Below are 8,644 nucleotides of genomic sequence, written 5' to 3' on the forward strand. Positions count from 1 at the left end.
CTATACAACCTGAAGAACCCAATTGGACGTCTCGCCCGATGGGCCTTACAACTTCAAGGCCATACTTTCGAGATCGAATACCGAAAGGGGGCAGACAATGTGTTGCCCGACGCCTTATCACACGCTTTTGAGCCCACGAAGGCAGAGGTTGGCGCAATAGACCAGCCGAAGTCAAGGGACAGCGCCTGGTATACGGATCAATTCCGACGCGTCAAGAGCCACCCAGAGAGATACCCGAATTGGAAGGTTGTTGACTTGGGACGCGAGAAGACCTTCGCCCGCGTCGCCCAGTCCTATTACTGGCCGGGAATGTACACGGATGTGAAGGGATACGTCCAAAAGTGCCAGGTCTGCCAACAGTGCAGGGTCGAGCAGCGACCGCCGCGCGGGCTCATGCAGGACCGAACGTGGTCTATGCCTTGGCAAGTGGTCGCGGGCGACATCGCCGGACCCTTTCCGAAGAGCCCTCGAGGGCACGAATACGTCCTAGTGTTCATCGACGTATTCACACGATGGGTCGAATGTATACCCATACGTAGTGCTAACGGCAAGACGATAGTGAAGGAACTTCGGGAACGGGTAATCCTACGTTTCGGCACGCCAAAGATCTTCTTGTCCGACAATGGCACCGAGTTCTGCAACCAGTTGGTAGACGGGTACCAAAGAGATCAGGGGGTAAAACGGACCTTCACCCCAACCTATATCCCGCAGGCTAACCCTATGGAAAGGGTTAACCGTACCTTGAAGACGATGATAACGTCGTATCTGCAGGGGAATCATAGGGAATGGGACCGAGCGCTACCCGAACTCATGTTCGCATTGAACACGGCCGTCCATAGTTCCACCGGGGTCAGTCCTGCCATGCTCAACTACGGCAGACAACCGGGAGCCCCGAATACCCTTCGGAAACGGATGGACGAGCTCGCCGCGCAAGAGGAGAGTTTGCTTCGAATCGGGCAATGGAACGAGCACATGCAGAATAGCCGTTCCGCCGTTCAGCAAGCTCACGAGAGCGCCTCGAATGAGTCCCTGAGGCAGTCCAAGTACTACAACGCCATGCACAGGGACCACAGGTTTATAGAAGGGGATTGGGTGTGGAAAAGGAATCGCGTACTGTCCTGCGCGGCGCAGGGCATTTCCGCGAAACCAGCACCCAAGTTCATAGGCCCCTTCGTCACGAAGGTACTCGGCGCCAACTCGTATCGCCTCGCCAACCAACAGGAGGAGGTCACGGAGCTAATACACGCTAAGGACCTCAAACCCTATTATGGGCGAGATGACGATACACCGGAAGATGGAACTCGACCACGAGATGACGATACACCGGAAGATGGAACCCGACCACGAGATGACGACGAGACCTCTACCACCGAGGGATCAGAGGCGATGAGCGTCCCGCCCAATGCGAGCGATACCATAATACACGGAAACGGGAGCGCCGACACTACGAACAATACACTCCGAAATGACGACGCGACAACTCCGAGCTCACCTCGCCGTACTCGTCGTGGTCCCCCCAGCCGGGTCCCACTAAATACCCCTCCTACTAACACAATGAAGCACCCACGAGGAAGACCTCGTAAGTGCGCGCGAACTACACACACAACACAACACCGACAGATTACTCGAGCCCCTCCTCCCATCATCGGGAAGAGGAAGAGGGGCAGACCACCGAAAACGACGACCGTGAATGCATGAGACACGGCGAACGAAGGACCTGGGAGACCGACGCCAAGGACCCCACCTTCGACTCCGGCGACGAAGGTCCTGGGCAGCCGAACAGGCGCCCACCTTCGATATCCAAAATTATTCCGGATACTAACTCGCTGGATTATTACAGGATGCAGATCACGCTCGAGCAAGCGGCAGCCGCCCTCATCGGCTTGGACTTAGGTCCCGCCGTTGAAGGGGTGGTGCATGCCGCCCTGCACCTTATCGGTGCCAAGAAGGAGGAGGAGGAGCGAGCACGGGTGCGAGCTTACAAGAGCTCGTCATCCGTGCTCATAGAGGAGCTCCCGACGGAAGAGCCCACCGCGATGCCGTCGACGAATCCCGGCATCGCACGCAGTGATGCCACACCGCTGCCCGGACCCCCAGAGGGATCGATCCCGCTGAAGGCCTCAACGTCATCAATCGGCACCCAGACGGAGGAGGGTGCCACCGACGCGACCTGGCGTCCCAGGTTCACTAGCCAGACGCACCCGTCTGGCGAACGGACCTGGTAAGAAATAGTTGAGGGGTTGAGGGAAGTCGAGCAAGGCTGGACGACCCTCAACGCCCTCCAACGGGCTGTGTACGCAGAGTACGACGCGTACACGGCCGCGGGGCACCACCCAGACGATCTGGATCACTGGGACAAGGTGGTGTCCCGCCGTCGCCAGTTCACGTCGGCACTTAGGAGGTCCAGCAGCGCCACCGCCAGGCCATCGAGGGCCCGGCGAGTGGCAATCACACGAGCCTCCCTCAGCCTCCGATCGCCGGAGCCAGGACAACGGCTCCGGAAGCCAGGTCGGGGATCACGTCGCACCAGGGCCCGCAAACGTGCGGGGTAAACCTGGTGGTGAATGTGGACGGGAGCCAGGGCGGTCAAGCAACGGGACCCATCCACATCAATGTGTCTTTAGGCCCCGCGGGTGAGGACCCCACGGTTGAAAGACCGTTGTGGTCCGCCCCGAACCGTAGAAACGGGTTACCGCTGACCCCCAGAGAGCGAGGTCTCCCACGGGGCACCCTTTCCCGCGCTCAGTGGGAAGGGTGCAACGTGTACCACTACCCCGGGGTGACCCGCACGGACCGCTGCTCACGCTTGCGACAACACGCCGACCTGGTCCAAGAGAGGCTGGGGTGGGAGGCGCGCGGCCGATCCCCGTTGGACGAGCAGGGCGAAGAACTGCCACCGAGACCAGCTAGGTGATGAATCCCTGCCTCCGTGGGCAGGGCCACCGATATATCGCCCTGCTACACAATAAAACCACAAATTTAACATCATTTGGACTATAACCCTTTATTATCCTCCCTCTTCTCCTCCTCGGAAAGGGCAGCGCTAATGGAATTATCGTCGAGGACCCTATAGGTCCAGACTAGAAGGGGGCTGTGACGGTAAACGTCAAATTAGCGCTGATTATTTAGTTTAATCGCTGCCTGTGAGGGCAGCACCTGCCGGGGGGACGAAATACGTAACGAAGGAATTCGGCACGCGAGCAGACGGAACACGCACGATTGAAACCGAACTAGTGAAGCTTAGACCATCATTGTGTTCGCCCGCTTTTCTTTCCACTATCAATCCGAGTGCCGCTTAAGTCGATCATTTGGGAGAAGAACAGCCGGATCAATACCAGCTATCAGTGATCGCTGTCATCAAGGTGCCCATCAGCAGCCTAGGGGAGATACCTGAGCCAGCGAGGAAGCGCGAACCTCCAGGAGATCGGCAGAGTGCGTGAGGTTTCGCCATCGAGGGTGAAACCATAACCGTGTGCGCGCGTTCGCGACCGGCGACAAACAATCAAAAACTGTTCCGCGCTGTGCGATTTGTCTGTGTTTCCTTCGATCGCCTGCAATAATAAGCTAAGCTGGCCAGCTTAATCTCGCGATCGCGGTTGCATGGTTAACAAATAAAGTATCGTTTCCGAAGCGTGCATGTAATAGCGATATTGACAAAGCGCAGCGAGCGTCCCGACATTGTACGTTGTTGATGAGCGAGCGCCAATGTAAACAAACGCGCGGGCCGACTTTATGTAGTGTTTGAATGGTAATAAAAGCCTCCGTCCGTGTTATTAACAAGTATTTTTCGATTCGCTCATTTCATGTAGCTTCCACTCACTTTCTCTTAGATTAGATAACTTATTGGTTGACTGACGCCTGTCTTCGTATGCTCTCCGGACTGCATTCTAAGCATAGATAATTACTTTCGCCCCTTTGATTTAATTGCGCGAATAAAATATAATTAAACGGTTTTACCCCGTTACAGGTTATAAAAACATTTGCCGATCAGCCACGTAATCTTTACCGTGCAATACATACCCCTTTCTGTAATGTATAGCCTAAGCAGCCGGACTAAGACACGACGCTATATAGTGTCTCTAAATGCTCTTGTAAGGGTGTTCATAGAATGAATCTGACACACACGAAATGACACGAATTCTGACAACAAATATACATAAAAGGATATTTTAGCTTGAAAAACCCTCGAAATGTTTAAATAATGATCTCAGTAGCATTCTTAAAAATCTATTATGATAATAAAATAACTCATTAATTTTTGTGTGAGCGCAGATTTCAAATTATACAGAATGACATGGATAACCACTTTATTCGTATCATATATATGATTTAAAGACTAACATTTTGCGGAAAGTTGTTATATGTATTCTATTGCTATTATTGTGTTTATAAAACGCTAATTTAAACATCTCAAGTATTTTTTACCTTAAAAACAACGTATTACGTACATTCCATTGTCAGAATTCGTGTCATTTCGTAAGTGTCAGATTCCTTCTGTGGACACCCTAACTCACGCTCGGGTAACCCAAGCGGATTAACGACAAGACAAGCTATAGTATAGAATATTAGTTTAACCTTTAGAAGGCGGGAAAACCACTATAGTGGCTCAAAATAATTTCTCAAGTTAGTCTATAAAATAGGTTAATTCTAGGGTTTTTGGGCATACTTATTACGAATTTGATATCATATGTAAAAAATTACGAAACCCTAAAATAAGGGTAAACTATCCTTTTAGTCGTGTAAATAATCTTTCCATATCAAGGAAATGTGAATATAGTTTTCTGAGGTATTTTTCTGCGCTGAATCGAATTCCAAGGTCAGAATAACGAAAAAACCATAACTAAACCAGGTACTAAGTCCCTATACCAAATAAAACAATTTTTCAGTGTCAAAATTAGCATCACCTCTGAGGACGAGAAAACCACCATACTGGCTCGACCATCGATCGGCATTTCACATATGAATATTCTCCGATATTAAACACACATATTATGCGTTTTCTATAAGATAATATTCTATAATATTCTCTAACTCTAATAACTCTTAAAGGTTAATAAGGCAAACGACAACGCCCTCTGGTGACTAGATCACTCAACTAAACAGCTTAAGTAATATCCTATAAGACCTGGACTTCTCTAAGCGTCTATATTTGTTACCATATCCAAAGCGTGTTCCGAATGGAGGGCTCCTTAAAAATTTTGGCCGTAAAGTTGGCTACATTGGTCAACGTTACCATGATAACCATGTATAGCAGCCGGATATTGATGTTGTCCACCCGAACCCGAACTCATTTCAAAATTTAAAGTGTTAGTTTGCAGATCTGTATTTTAATAAATAAATGAATAATATAATAATATGACTAGTAAAAAAGTAAATATATGTGTATTTTATAAATGTTGAATATCGAAGGAAAATAATGAAGGTTCAATTGAAAATTATCAACCTCATCACTGTACTGTTTTTTGATAAGTAGTATTTATTTTATCCTATTTAATATTATATAACGAATATGATACTTTGAGGTTCTTTTCAGGATATTACCATAGGATAAATTAAGGAGAGAAGACAAAAAGATTATTAAGACTTTCTCTTACAAATTATATTTGTAGGGATATATGAATTTGAACTGACTCTGTTCAAAATAACTTGTCAAGCCAATATGAAAGCTGTAATTGGTACTCGACCAAAAAATTTTGTGAAACTAAGGGCCTTGTACTTAATCAAGGAATATTTAAGACCAAGTTAGAACAAGCACTTGTTTTTACAGATGTTACTGTTCGAGTTTTAATTGATGGTAGCTGTCAAATTTGTATGGGAACGGCTGTCAACTAAAAATCAGTTCAAGGATTATCTCTATATATTTCAAGTGATATGTGTTTACTGACAGTGATGTGATCTACAAATATCATTTAATATAGCTACAATGAAAGCTCGATCAAGTATATCAAGTGCTTTTCAAGACTTGATCATGAGCATTTATAGATCCAGTGCAAGACCATATCATAAAAATATTATTCTTTTGGAAAAATGTGTACCATTACTTGGTTCCAGAGCATATCATGGTCGAGAAAGTACTAATAATCTTTTTATTTATTCTCCTTAATTTATTTTGTGTAACATCTTAAAAAACCACGAAGTATCATATTCCTTATATAATATTAAATAGGATAAAATAAATACTACTTATCTAAAAACAGTGTCGAATAAGACAGTACACTTATGTATATATAATAGCTAGCTAAAATGTAAGATAGGCTGAACTCATTTTTTGCATTTAAAATAAACTGTTCTTATGTACATATTTAGAGACATCACCCATAGTAATAGCCTCATATCTATAATCCCGTTTATAATATAAGTGCATGCGCATTCCAAGACGCAGTTGCCTTGAAAAATAAAGAAAACTAACACCTAGCAACTGTTATAAATATGGGAGCTCACCATGGGACAGCGGCTATTTTTATATAAGCTACCGTAGCATAGCGACGCCTCTCAGGAGCTCCGTCACTTGAAATAAAGACTTTTTAATCATAAAATTTATTTTAAATATTCATTTATGCCTATATCAACGCCCGGATTCCTGCAAGTATCCACTCGCGCCTTAACATCGACCATCGCAACCATTGCGTGTAAAATCTTGCTCAAGTGCATCTTAAGTAGATGACAACAGTTCAGCGTTGTTCAGAATAGTTCAGAGGTTGATGATTTTTAATTGAACCTTCATTTTTTCCTTCGACATTCAACATCTCTAATATACACATATATTTACTTTTTTATTAGTTATATTATTATTTTATTCATTTATTCATTAAAATTCAGATCTGCAAGCTGACACTTGAAGTTTTGAAATGGGAAATGGGTGAATAGAATCAATGTCCAGCGCATGGAGACGGTCCAGCGACTGTACATGGTTGTCATAGCAACGTTGACCGATGTAGTCAACTTTATAGCCAAAATTCTTAAGGGGCCCTTCATTCGGAATACACCCAAGGTCACAAACGGTTACGTTATTATATTTGAAATTATAACTAAAATCTGAGTACCAATGTAATTGGATATTTATTTTCCAATTAATATCAACGTATGGTAAGCGTTAAAAAGCATAGAACTGTTTTACGCAGTGTATTTATAATTTTTTTCTCTCAATAATAATTTTAATTTTATTCAAGCATCAAACTGCATACTAAGCATATAATTATTGTGACGGTAAACGTCAAATTAGCGCTGATTATTTAGCTTAATCGCTGCCTGTGAGGGCAGCACCTGCCGGGGGGACGAAATTCGTAACTAAGGAATTCGGCACGCCAGCAGACGGAACGCGCGCGATTGAATTCGAACCAGTGAAGCATTGACCATTGTTGTGTCCGCCCGCTTTTCGCTATCGCCACCGCCGATTCACATGCCTTTGACAACTACAACGCATCAAAACAGCAGCAGCCAGTTATCCAGGATTGTAGCCGCCAAGGTGCCATCCAGCTACCAGTTTGAGGCCAGGACGAGTGTGTGTGTGTGAGGTTTCGCCATCGAGGGCGAAACCATTCCGTGCGCGCATTCGCGACCCGCGAACTAGACAATAGAAACTGTTCCGCTCTGTGCGAGTTATTTGTGTCTTCTCCGATTGCCTGCAAATATAAGGTAAGCTGGCCAGCTTAATTTCGCGATCGCGATTGCATGATTAATAACTAATTTCCGATATCCGCAGCGTGCGTGTAACGACTCTAACAACAAAGAGCAGCGAGCCTCCCGGCAACACGTGTTGCCGACGAGCGAGCGTCAACGTAAACAAACGCGCGGGCCGACCTTCTGTAGATTATGAGGAATAATAAAAGATCTAGTTCGTATTACTAACAAGTGCTTTTCGATTCACTTATACCTCATAGCTTCCACTCACTTTCCTTAGATAGGAGGACATGCTGGTTGACTGACGCACGTTTCCACATGCTCCCCGATTTACGTACTGAGCATAATTAACTACTCGCGTCCTTTTAGTGTAATTGCGCGAATAGAATAATTAAACGGCCTTATCCCGTTACATGGCGCCCAACGTTAAAGAACCTACGGTGTTTTTGATTGTTCAAAACACCGGTTCTCAATAGTGACCTCGCGCCCAGTCAACCAGCGACATAGGTGGCAGTCAAGTGTTGTTGTGCGCACTTGATACCGAAGGCCACGTTAGTAAACAAAGTCTGTTAGCTAGCTTGCGAAGGCCCGCCGCGGCGAAAAATTGTAAATAATAGCTGTGAACGCGTGCGAGTGCGACCGAAAGATTCTTGAACGTAAACACCAACGAATTTTGAAAGTTGCCGCAAATAATATTATTATACCCGTTGGCCCGGGGAAAACTAACACCGGCAATTTTCAAACAAAATTAATTCAATTGAGTAATTTTATTTGACATCGTATTGTCTTAACGTAAATGTGTTTTTTTTTAATATTATTAACTGCGGTTATTGGTGATTACGCGCAACGCTCGTTACAATATTTTAGATACTAACTCACACAGCCGTACTAACAAATAGTTAGTGCGTCTGATAGGCAGGATAATTATATTGCGTATTAACGAGCGAAGAATCTTTCGGCAAACAATTCGTAAAACGCCGTTGATCAAGCCCAGTGTTGGCTAATAAAATTTTTTTTTATTTTT

This window comes from Phymastichus coffea, unplaced genomic scaffold (assembly GCF_024137745.1).
Source record: "Phymastichus coffea isolate CEN01 unplaced genomic scaffold, Cenicafe_Pcof_1.1 PCOF00001, whole genome shotgun sequence".
Classification (NCBI taxonomy): Eukaryota; Metazoa; Arthropoda; class Insecta; order Hymenoptera; family Eulophidae; genus Phymastichus; species Phymastichus coffea.